This window comes from Schistocerca serialis, chromosome 8, assembly GCF_023864345.2.
Source record: "Schistocerca serialis cubense isolate TAMUIC-IGC-003099 chromosome 8, iqSchSeri2.2, whole genome shotgun sequence".
In the NCBI taxonomy this organism is placed as follows: domain Eukaryota; kingdom Metazoa; phylum Arthropoda; class Insecta; order Orthoptera; family Acrididae; genus Schistocerca; species Schistocerca serialis.
Window position 1 is genome coordinate 257692905 of NC_064645.1, and position 13579 is coordinate 257706483.

Sequence of the window (13579 nt, forward strand, 5' to 3'; positions counted from 1 at the left end):
GTACACCATCGCAGGCGCTCCTGTGTGTGATGCAGCGTCAAGGGTAACAGCAGCCATGGTCTCCGAGCTGATAGTCCATGCTGCTGCAAACGTCGTCGAACTGTTCGTGAAGATGGTTGTTATCTTGCAAACGTCCCCATCTGTTGACTCAGGGATCGAGAAGTGGCTGCACGATCCCTTACAGCCATGCGGATAAGATGCCTGTCATCTCGACTGCTAGTGATATGCGGCCGTTGGGATCCAGCACGGCGTTCCGTATTACCCTCCTGAACCCACCGATTCCATCTTCTACTAACAGTCATTGGATCTCGACTGCCGGCCGAAGTGGCCGTGCGGTTAAAGGCGCTGCAGTCTGGAACCGCAAGACCGCTACGGTCGCAGGTTCGAATCCTGCCTCGGGCATTGATGTTTGTGATGTCCTTAGGTTAGTTAGGTTTAACTAGTTCTAAGTTCTAGGGGACTAATGACCTCAGCAATTGAGTCCCATAGTGCTCAGAGCCATTTGAACCATTTTTGATCTCGACCAACGCGAGCAGCAATATCGCGATACGATAAACCGCAATAGTGATAGGCTACAATCCGGAAACGTGATGGTCCGCAATTCTCCTCCTTACACGAGGCAGCATAACAACGTTTCACCAGGCAACGCCGGTCAACTGCTGTTTTTGTATGAGAAATCGGTTGGAAACTTTACCCATGTCAGCACGTTGTAGGTGTCGCCACCGGCGCCAGCCTTGTGTGAATGCTCTGAAGAGCTAATCATTTGCATATCACAGCATCTTCTTCCCGTCGGTTAAATTTCGCGTCTGTAGCACGTCATCTTGGTGCGGTAGCAATTTTAGTGGCCAGTAGTGTAGTTTGCATCTTATTGTAACTAATGTACATACAGCATCACATTTTGGTTCATTATCAGGTTCCACGCACCTACCTTATTTGTCTAAAGCTATAAATTAATGAAGCAAAAAAATAATGTGGCGCAGTTGTTAGCACACTGGACTCTCAGTCGGGAGGACAACGGTTCAAATCTACGTCCGGCCATTCACATTTTGGTCTTCCAAGATTTTCCTAAATAGCTACAGCCAAATGCCGAGCTGGTGCCTTTCAAAGATTACGGCCAGTTTTATTCCCCATCTGCGGTCTATCTTTAATGACCTCGATGTGGACGGGACGTTAGACCATAATCTTCCTTCAAATCACTATCTAACTGTCATATCATAAGTAATACATAAAGATGTATTTAAAACTTGTGATGGTCGCAGCTTCCAAGTTTAATCGGCTACACATTCAACAGACTCCATTTTTAGTGCACCATATAAAACGTCTTTAAAGCATCACAGACTGTTGTTGGTCTTACCAAGTTGTATTCTAAAGTAAACTACGGTTAGGAACTTGTCGTTTAGCAACGAAAGAAAGCATTATCACGAAACGTCGTAACTAACGGACAGACAATCCAAAAATAACAAAATATGTATTTCCTGTTTAAATCATTGCAAAAGATTCATTGCGCAATACTACAAACTAGGAGCAGAGTCCGTTAGTATACCGCTATCAGGAAATCCAGCCCTCGTAAAGCAAGCCGTCTGTATAAGAAGCGCAATCGAGAACAAGCTATGCATTCCTGTACTCAGTCGGAGCACTTGTCGCGTCGTTGAGTATCTGTGGATTCCGCCAGAAACCATCATTGTATTAATATTATTACTTTACTTTCTCAGACGTTAAGTCTGGTTAAAAATGGAAAGTGACGCGGACCTTGATCAAGCGTCACTTCCTTTTAACTGTGCGGTATATGTTATATTGCATTTAGGAACTTTCGGGTAATTGAACGTATATCAATAATTACAGATTTCTGTAGTTGTATATATAAGTTTGGATGTAGCTGTATTGCATTGATGTACTGGTGGATATTGTGTGGTATGACTCCTGTAGTTGATAGTATAATTTATCCTGATGCCACATGTCCTTGACTTCCTCAGCCAGTTGGATGTATTTTTCAATTTTTTCTCCTGTTTTCTTTTGTATATTTGTTGTATTGGGTATGGATATTTCGATTAGGTGTGTTAATTTCTTCTTTTTATTGGTGAGTATGATGTCAGGTTTGTTATGTGGTGTTGTTTTATCTGTTATAATGGTTCTGTTCCAGTATAATTTGTATTCGTCATTCTCCAGTACATTTTGTGGTGCATACTTGTATGTGGGAACGTGTTGTTTTATAAGTTTATGTTATAAGGCAAGCTGTTGATGTATTATTTTTGCCACATTGTCATGCCTTCTGGGGTATTCTGTATTTGCTAATATTGTACATCCGCTTGTGATGTGATCTACTGTTTCTATTTGTTGTTTGCAAAGTCTGCATTTATCTGTTGTAGTATTGGGATCTTTAATAATATGCTTTCTGTAATATCTGGTGTTTATTGTTTGATCCTGTATTGAAATCATGAATCCTTCCATCTCACTGTATATATTGCCTTTCCTTAGCCATGTGTTGGATGCGTCTTGATCGATGTGTGGCTGTGTTAGATGATACGGGTGCTTGCCATGTAGTGCCTTCCCCTTCCAATTTACTTTCTTCGTATTTGTTGATGTTATGTGATCTAAAGGGTTGTAGATGTGGTTATGAAATTGCAGTGGTGTAGCCGATGTATTTGTATGAGTGATTGCTTTGTGTATTTTGCTAGTTTCTGCTCGTTCTAAAAAAAAATTTCTTAAATTGTCTACCTGTCTATAATGTAGGTTTTTTATGTCGATGAATCCCCTTCCTCCTTCCTTTCTGCTTAATGTGAACCTTTCTGTTGCTGAATGTATGTGATGTATTCTATATTTGTGGCATTGTGAACGTATAAGTGTATTTAGTGCTTCTAGGTCTGTGTTACTCGATTTCACTACTCCAAATGAGTAGGTCAATATTGGTATAGCATAAGTATTTATAGCTTTTGTCTTGTTTCTTGCTGTCAATTCTGTTTTTAGTATTTTTGTTAGTCTTTGACTATATTTTTCTTTTAGTTCTTCTTTAATATTTGTATTATCTATTCCTATTTTTTGACTGTATCCTAGATATTTATAGGCATCTGTTTTTTTCCATCGCTTCTACGGAGTCACTGTGGTTATTCAATGTGTAATCATCTTGTTTAGTGTGTTTTCCCTTGACTATGCTATTTTTCTTACATTTGTCTGTTCCAAAAGCCATATTTATATCATTGCTGAATACTTCTGTTATCTTTAGTAATTGGTTGAGTTGTTGATTTGTTGCTGCCAGTAGTTTTAGATCATCCATGTATAGCAGATGTGTGATTTTGTGTGGGTATGTTCCAGTAATATTATATCCATAATTTGTATTATTTAGCATGTTGGGTGGTTGATTTGTTGCTGTCAGTAGTTTTACATCATCCATGTATAGCAGATGTGTGATTTTGTGTGGGTATGTTCCAGTAATATTATATCCATAATTTGTATTATTTAGCATGTTGGATAATGGGTTCAGAGCAAGACAGAACCAGAAAGGACTTAATGAGTCTCCTTGGTATATTCCACGCATAATCTGTATTGGCTGTGATGTGATATTATCTGAATTTGTTTGGATATTAAGTGTGGTTTTCCAGTTTGTCATTACTATGTTTAGGAACTGTATCAAATTAGGATCTACTTTGTATATTTCCAATATCTGTAGTAACCATGAGTGGGGTACAGTATCAAAAGATTTTTGGTAATCAATGTATGCGTAGTGTAGCGACCTTTGTTTAGTTTTAGCTTCATATGTCACCTCTGCATCTATTATCAGTTGCTCTTTACATCCTCATGCTCCTTTGCAGCAGCCTTTTTGTTCTTCATTTATAATTTTGTTCTGTGTTGTATGTGTCATTAATTTCTGTGTAATGACTGAAGTTAATATTTTGTATATTGTTGGTAGGCGTGTTATGGGGCGATATTTAGCTGGGTGTGTCTGCTTGATCTTTAGGTTTCAGATAAGTTATTCCATGTGTACGTGTATCAGAGAATGTGTATGGGTCTGCAATGTAACTGTTAAATAATTTAGTTAGATGTGAATGTGTTGTGGTGAACTTCTTTAGCCAGAAATTTGCTACTTTATCTTTTCCAGGGGCTTTCCAATTGTGAGTAGAATTAATTGCTTGGGTGACTTCATGTTGCAAAATTATCACTTCAGGCATTTGTGGTATCATCTTGTATGTATCTGTTTCTGCTTGTATCTACCGTGCATGCCTGTTATATTGTACCGGGTTTGACCATATGTTGCTCCAGAAGTGTTCCATGTCTGTTATGTTTGGTGGATTGTCTATTTTAATGTGTGTGTTATCTATTGTTTGGTAAAATTTCTTTTGGTTTGTATTGAATGTTTGGTTTTGTTTCTGTTGAAACGTCCCCTTTGAACAATTTATACAGGACTGTGCTTAAACTGACACACAATATTTTGTTAGCGCAACGCAATCTGACTTTCAATAATCCCTACAAAAGAATGGGCCCTGACTAACATTAAACTATACCTTTCACAAATCACTTACCTCACAAAAATCTTCATTACTCGAACTACTGCAATACAGCGAGCGCCACTACTGCCAGCTAAATAAAAGATTCAAACTACTGAAGGCACTAACTACTGATAGGGATAGTTAGCAAATGAAAGATATTAATAGAGAACGAACAATGTATTTACCTTGATATCATCATATATAAATATACCAGTTCATGACAAATTTCAAAACTCCGCCATCTCTCTCCCCACATCCACCACTGCTGGCGGCTCACCTCCAACTGCGCAACGCTACGCGCTGTTCACATCCAGCTGCCTAACACTACAATGGCGAGTATTACAATAATGTAAAGCAACCACAGACTGCACACAGCACAGCCAGTGATTTTCATTCAGAGGTGGCGTTACCAATAAAAAACCTAAACAGCCTAGTTACATAGCCCCCAAGCTCCCCACAAAAAATTTTACAAATTGGTTTGGGCAGTGGCCAATACAGATTTGAAAAAATTTTTCATAATTACAATAACAAAGAAATCAAATGCACACACTTATTGATACAATGTTGGTCAAAAGCTCAAATTTTCTCACAGTCTATAAAGACAGTCCTGATTCATCACAGTAAAATTACAGTGTTTTTCTTTTTTTTTCAAAGTCTGAACAGTATAAGAGAATGCACACAGAAGTAGTGGATTTCCATGCAGTCTTGAAGAAGTAGTGTCCTTCCATCAGAAAGACAGTGCTGACTCTTGACATGCTGACAGGTAATGGGCCACAACATAGCAAACCCACAGCAGAGTCATTCGACGTTTTGAAGAACATTGGTAGGTAGGTCATCACAGAGTAGACCCACTGCAGTCCTGGTAGAGATTATGGTATTAGTGGGCCATCAGAGGCGCAGACCCACCACAGTCCTTGCAGAAATAATGGTACTGGTGAGTCAGCAAAGGTGTAGACCCACTGTAGTCCTAGTAGAAATAATGGTATTGGTGGGCCATCAAAGATGCAGACCCACTGTAGTCCTTGTAGAGATGTCCAGCAGCCATCTGTTGCGATTGTGCAGGTGCACATTCACCATCGAAGAGTCTTGCGGAGAACGTAGCAAGTCCATAAACCACCACTTGTGCACTCACAAAGTTTTTGGAATTGTCCTTAGAACCAGCAATGCTGTTATCCAGTCCCTTGCTGAATTAGTAACACACGTGCAAACAATAACAGTCCCAACTTCTCACATATTGTCCATATACTATGACCAACAGAAATGTGTGCAATGAAATGTAACTCACAAGTTACTTAATTTGATGAACTGGTGTCAAGTACAATTTTATAACATGAGAATACAATTACAAAGATACATAAAACATCATTGAAACATAATAATACAGATAACATTTGTAGATAATAGGGGCTTTACAAAAGAATAGAAATAAACATATACATCAATGTTACAGGAATTATAACATGAGTACATACATAAAAGATCGGAATAACTTTCGAAACATCAACTTCACACATGAGCATTAACACAAAACAGAATAAATAATGTCTAACATCTTTACAAAGTAAATAACATATTATTAATGCCAATTATATTCGAAGATAACAGTATTCCTCATCATAGTGAATGTAGCTTTGTATTAGAAAAATTCTACAATATAAGTCTTATCAGATAAACATATAAATACAGGAAAAACATAAATACCCAAGGGTACACAAACATATAGCGGAATAATACAAGGAAAGGACAGGGTTTGTTTTACTGCAGTATTTTGCAAACAAAACTTTCTTTACTTCTCGGAGATCTCCCTTCGTTCTTCATTATTTCCAAAAGTCCTATCTATACCTGCTTTCTGTACTTTTCTCGTATAGCCTCTCAGTGCATTTCTTCAAATTCATCGCAACTCATTCTCTTATAGGCTACCCCCTCTTAAGCTAACTTAAATCTACTGAGCTCAGATGCTAAACTAAGGGACGAGGCAATGCAGCAGCACAAATCAATTAACACAAACAGCAATGACAAAAAAATGGAAATTTGCAAAGCAAGCTACAGTAAATCTAAATTACCAAGCAATGCAACATTACAACTAATATGAGCCAATGTGCAGCAACAAGAAAAATAAACGAGTAGTAAAACTGGCTTAGCAGAGTAACACAAAGTCAAATTCAGTAACACTATGGCTGGCAAACAGCAGCTTATATCTAAACATGACATAGCTCAAGCAGGAAAAATAGTACATTAAAGATAACAATGCAGATAAGGGAAATGTATAATCACATCTTAATGTCTAAGTAATTAAAGTGGTGCACCACAACAACTTATTGTAAAAAAAATATTACCATGTACTTGAAAAGAATATCATGTATGCAGTTACTGTTACTAGTCCCTTCTTATTGTTCTTTCCTTTCCAAGTGCTCCTTTTTTGAAGAATGTGGATCACAAAATTATTATTTAATAGATCTGTTGACAGAAAGTGTTCACATTAGCAAATGCATTTAATTTTATTTTATGAAACCAATGCTGCAACACAGCTGGAAAACAGATGTCAAATGAAATAAGCAATTACGCAAACCAAAGCATAAAAATATCATTCAATAGTCATGTGGCATTTTGTAAGTCAGTAGTTCTCAACTCTCGTAGAAAGACACTTGTCATAATCAGGTGTGCAGATGTACGAATATTTCCCATCAATTCATAAGCATTTCAGTAATTAGCACAAAGTACGAGTAACCATATGTTTTCAGGTAATGAGCGTGTAATATTTGCGATGCTTTCTACAAAGGAACGTCAATAGCGAGGATAATGGCCTCCCTTTTTTTTCTACCTGTGCCGCTGAAAGGCTAATGGCTTTTTTTTTTCGGGCGGCTGTCGCCCAGGTGGGTGCCCGCGACGCATTACGTGCAGGTGGTCACTTAACTTTCTTATGGAAATATTTACGACAGCAGTTACCGCTACAGTGACAGTCTCACATAAAAATATTTCACAGGTCAAGAATTAGCGTTGCAAATCTGTAGAAACAAAATCCTATAAATATAAGTGTCCAAATAAAATATTCATCAGCATTGTGATACAGTCACGCATTTACACACATTTCATAACTCTTAAAGTACGATTCTTGGTTTCCAACATACTTCTTATTCCTCATATACGGTAGCATCATCTTATTGATCATAAACATATCTCAACAGCATAGTACACATCGTCGTCGTAATAATATCATAACATCTCAGTCAATTCTCAAAATCGTCGTAGCTTCCTCCAATAATTTCAAAACCTAAAAAAGATTCTCTGCTCATTTCAATAGTGTCATCTACCTCAAACGTACTTTAAAATCATGCTCCCTTACCAAATATACCATTCAAAGCTCTCATAGTATCACAATGGTTCCGAAAAAATATGAGCATTTCACAAAGTACAGACAAAATACAATTTCATAAGTGTGAAGTTATCCAACTGTGTAATTGTGTAAACATCTGTCACTGCTGTAATAAAAAAAAGTTTATCTCTCAGTTACATGATCAGATAGCTGTGTAATTTGTGTGTTAGAGAAATATGGTACCGATGTGTAAAGTTGTATAATCAAATACCATATTAGCTAGGGTTCCTTGTGGTTGCCATACACATGGTACACAAAGTAAGCGTGTACCCCCCTGAGGATTAATGTAATTATACCCTCAGGTGTTACAGATTACAGCAATGGAATGATATGTATCACGGAAAACTTTATTTGTAATTCAAAAATCTTTAAAAATAAATGTTTTAAGTACAACATTAATCACTGAAATGCGTGTCCTGTAGCGCTAAATGTGCGTCTTGTTGTAAGATAATCTCTGTGGAAGTGTCGTAGTTATCGTCCTCCAAAAGCTAAGTTCTGCAGAAGCCAATGTACTTACCTCATGATAAACAAAAGTGAAATGCTTTGCGTATAGATATCTTAGTTATTACGCTTATTGTTGTGATGAAGAAATTACTGTGCTGTAATGTATTGTTGTGCTACAGAAAAGGCTGTCTCATTGTAGCTATACCACAAAAGTTACTAATAAAACATGTTTTGCTTTCCAGAAGAATTCAGAAAAACTGTGCAGATATAAAACAGATACACCGCAAAAGCAACAATGTAAATTGTCACTCATTAGTAGCGTCGTGATAAAAATCGTGTAGCTGTCACATAAACTAACCACTGTGTCATCTGGTATCTCTCAGAAAGTACTTTAAATCCAGAATGTATTTTCAAGTAAACCAAAATGTTGCATTAAAATCTCATTAGCAGTACTGGTAAATGTTCTAAGTATGTGAGCCTTATAGTCGTTACGTAATCGTGCAACTAACAAGTAAGAATGTACACACACAGTAACACTGTGTCCTCTGTTCACTATCACAATGCAGTGGTAATTACTGTCTAAATATGTACCCTAGGTTCCAGACTGGATAGTTAGCTTCAAAACATTGTTGTATGTTAACAGTTTCTTAAGTCTAACACAGCATACTAGTAATGTAAAGGGAAAAGTTACATGGCAAAGACAAAGTTAAAAAGCAGATTATCTTTCAATAAACGGTTTTACATGTGAAATGTGGTGTAAACCTTTACTCTTCCTAGTACGCAGAGTTTCAACTTTAACGCAATTATCAAGTGGTATACGTCGGTAAAGAATACTGGAATTTGTCTCCAGGTTAGCGTCTACGTTATTTTTCCCTGAGCCAGCGGGCGCACGCGGCTGCCTGCTGTGCGAGTCATTGTCTGTCTCTTTGTTGGCGAGCGCTGTTATTGGGATTTGGAGACCTAACTTCTACAAATTCACTCTGTCGAGAAGGCCCTGCTCTGTTTAAATCACGCCAGTTCTGATGCAATTCAGGTCTGTCGTTACGATCATATCGTCTGTCGTCATGTCGGTAGTTCCTGTAGTTTCTTTCTTGTCGGTTAAGTGGTGGAGAATTTCTCCCTGAATCGTAACTGCGCGCTGGACCGTTGCTTCTAAAGTTATTCTGTCTCCCTTGATAATAATTGTTTTGGTTCCCATATTGTCTGTTTCTCTGATTGTCTCTGTGATAGTCATTACTATGGAAATGCGATCTTTCTCTGTAATTATTACTACTCTGCCAACGGTTGTCGTACGGGTGGTGTCTATTTTGGTCCCGATTTGCGTTGTAAGAATATACCTGTCGTGTCCAGTTATTGTTTCTGTCATCACGGAATTGTGACGGATGTGACCTGTAGTGATTGTTTTCCTGTTTTCGCATCCCGCGACTGTCTGTATCCATTTACAGTTCTTGTAACAGTTCCTGAAAAGCCTCAATGTCTTCTTTGCAACGTCCTGCTAAAATAATATGTCGTAAATGTTCAGGTAATTTGATTAAGCAAATGCGGATCAGTTCTGAGGGGCTGTATGGGTTTGACAGGTATTGATTCTTGTGCAACATGTCTTCAAAATATTTCACAAGACTGGAGAATTCAGATTGTTCGAAATGTTTCATCATTATGATGCCATGTTTTACTCGGTCTTGTGTAGCTTGAGACCAATATGCTGAGAGGAAGGCATGGTAAAATTCTCCTTCACTGTGACAATCGTGAATGACCGATCGCATTCTTACAGCTGGTTCGTTCTCTAAATAGCCACACATAAATTCTAACCTGTGCTCCAATGACCAATTGGGAGGAAAACAATGAGAGAATTGATGGAGCCACGCTTGTGGATGAATGTCGTTGCCAGAATTCTTAAATGTTTTGAATTTACGTGTAGTAATGAACAGCTTATAGTCAAAATCATCATGTCGGCGAGTCGCATGTCGGTCATTGTTACGTCGTGTCGGCTGTTCAATCTCAAAATTCGGTGCACATTGCCAATTTCTTTCATAATTTCCGAAATGCGCTGTGTTATTATTTTGTGGCTGTTTCGTATTTCTATGTCCCTCTTCCCGTATTGGGGCGCGAGTGTCCTTTGAAATACGTAATTCTTGTACTACTTGTGCCAACTGATCTTGCACTTCTCGGATTTCTTTTTTGTACTGTGTATTGATTTGATTTTGATTTTGTTTGAATTTTCTAATTTCTACATACTCTTCAGTGTCAGTGAAGGCTACAGGTGTTGTGTTATTCAGATCATCATCTACCTTTGTAGATAAGTTAGTGAACTGATCTGAAAGTTCGGCTACTTTATCCGATAGTGAAATTATTTCCTCTGTATGTTTTTCTGAACCAAGTTTCAGAGTATCTACTGTGTCCTTTAAGTTTTCCTGAGTTTTTGCAAGTTGCGTAACCGAATCGGTAGATGCAACTGAGTCAATTTTAGCTTGCAAGGTGTCGTGATTTTCATGAACAATGGTTTGCAGTTCTTTTATGGCTGCTTCGTGATTCTGTAATACATTTTCATGCCGCGAAAAAATGGATTGAAAATGCTCACAAATTTGTGTTTTTACGTCATTACAGACTTTTTGACATTTCGATTCAATGTTATGTAACTCACTAGTTAAATCTTCACGTGTTTGTTCAAGTGTGGTGTCTAACTTTTGAAGATTTTGTCCCATTGCGTCTAACTGTTGCTGTGTTTGTCTCTGGTGTTGTTCCATTGTGTCTAACTTTTGAAGATTTTGCTGTGTTTGTCTCTGATTTTGTTCCATTGTGTCTAACTTTTGAAGATTTTGTCCCATTTGTTGCATTAATTGTAATAACAATGCATTAGTGTCTGGAATCTGTTCCTCTGTGCTTTTCGGCAGTGAATTTGCACCGGCAACATTCACATTTTGACAAGCGGAAAATGTGTCTTGACTCATTTGAGAAAACGGTGAGGACGCAAAACCTGAATCTACAGTATTTGCAAAATTGTGTCCTGTCATTTCGGATTCCTGAGGCGAGCTGTTGCCGACCGATCGATCGATAATGCTTCCCTCTTCACTAATTGTTTCACTGTCCACGCCATTGTTTGCCACCCGCTCCATTTCCCTATGCACAATTACCAAATTACTACTTTGAACATCAGTTAATTCATTACTCGGTGGCGCTAACATACTGCTTTCATTTTCGCTGTCATTTCTCAGTTTACTTTGGAGCCTAGTATTACGCATTTCACACGCCATTATTGTCACAGTATTTTACACGACAACACAGAAAAACACAATTTGAAGATCAAAAATAAGAGAACACATTAACATAGCACTGAAAATAATATCTAGTTAATTGCAGTTGCGAAATACTTGCTGCAAATCTACATGCATGCCACAACTGTTTTACTGTACAACAATGAAAAACTACAACTACAAAGGAAATTCTCTCTATAATTACGCGCTAGCAATAAACAAAATCTACACTAATTACACAAACTACAAGAAAAAATCAGAAGATTCCAGTGAGCTATCCTTGGCTAAGGGTCGACGTATGAAACGTCCCCTTTGAACAATTTATACAGGACTGTGCTTAAACTGACACACAATATTTCGTTAGCGCAACGCAATCTGACTTTCAATAATCCCTACAAAAGAATGGGCCCTGACTAACATTAAACTATACCTTTCACAAATCACTTACCTCACAAAAATCTTCATTACTCGAACTACTGCAATACAGCGAGCGCCACTACTGCCAGCTAAATAAAAGATTCAAACTACTGAAGGCACTAACTACTGATAGGGATAGTTAGCAAATGAAAGATATTAATAGAGAACGAACAATGTATTTACCTTGATATCATCATATATAAATATACCAGTTCATGACAAATTTCAAAACTCCGCCATCTCTCTCCCCACATCCACCACTGCTGGCGGCTCACCTCCAACTGCGCAACGCTACGCGCTGTTCACATCCAGCTGCCTAACACTACAATGGCGAGTATTACAACAATGTAAAGCAACCACAGACTGCACACAGCACAGCCAGTGATTTTCATACAGAGGTGGCGTTACCAATAAAAAACCTAAACAGCCTACTTACACCATCTATTTTCAATTTTTTTGTATCTTCTAAGTCATTTGGCCAATGCTTGTAATTTCTGCTTCTTTTCATCTAATTGCTCTATTGCTTCTTGTTGTGAGATTTTAACTAACCTTTTTTGTTTTTTGTCTGATATTTCATTTCTTATAAATTGTGTTAGCTGTCCGATGTCTTTTCTCAGTTTTTCTGTTCTGATCTGTAGCCTGTGTTGCCATGCTGATTTTGTGGGTTTCTTCTGTGTGTTGGTTGGTTCTGATCTCTGCCTAGTGTGTATATTTAGTGTAGTGAGTGCTCCTACATAAAGCAGTAGTTGTAACTCTTCCATAGTTTTGTATTCATTTATTTTGTTATGTATGATTGTGTTGATAGTTTTTATTGTTGTTTCGACTTGTGGGTTATTTGGTGGTCTATGCAAGAATGGTCTAATGTCTGTATTTGTGTCTTTGTATTCTATATATGTCAACTGAAATTTTTCTTCTATATCTAACATGTGTGTCACTTCATGTTCTATTTGTGCTTGTGCTGGTAGCTGTCTTAAGATTTCGTTTTCCTCTGACTGTTTAATTGATGCGTTTTGTTCTTTGTTTGTTTTCTCTGGGATGTTTGAGTCCATTACTGTATTTTCTTCTTCTTCTGATTGCACATTATTTTGTTCCAGTATTTGTTGTACTTGTTGTTTGATGTTTTCTAATTCTGACTGGGGAATCCTGTTATTTTTTATTATTACACGGATCTGATCAGCTAGTCGTTGTTCTGTTAAAAATTTTAATCCCGGGTATCTGGTAATAAATGTTGTGTATACTTGTGATCTGTATCCAGTTGTGTTGGTTCCTAGGTTTGTTGCTTGGTAATAACAGAACATGAGGTGTCGATTTACTTCATCTGACCATCTTATCCTCTGTCTTTGTTTTCCTTCTAGGGTGGTTGCAGGAAGCATATCCTGCAAAACACCTCTATTTGGATTTAAATCATTTTCCAGTTGGCTAGCAGTGTCGTTACCATTGTGGGCGGGCATAGGGTTCAAGCGTCGTCCCCGACCATGACGGCGCTTGTCCGAGGCTTCTTTAGTTCTGTCCTGAACCAAGTAATCACACTAAAAGGGGGGTTAGCCCTATTAGTGGTTTGTTCCTTTCGTCGCCTTTTACGACTGGCAGAACATTCCGGAGGCCTATTCTTT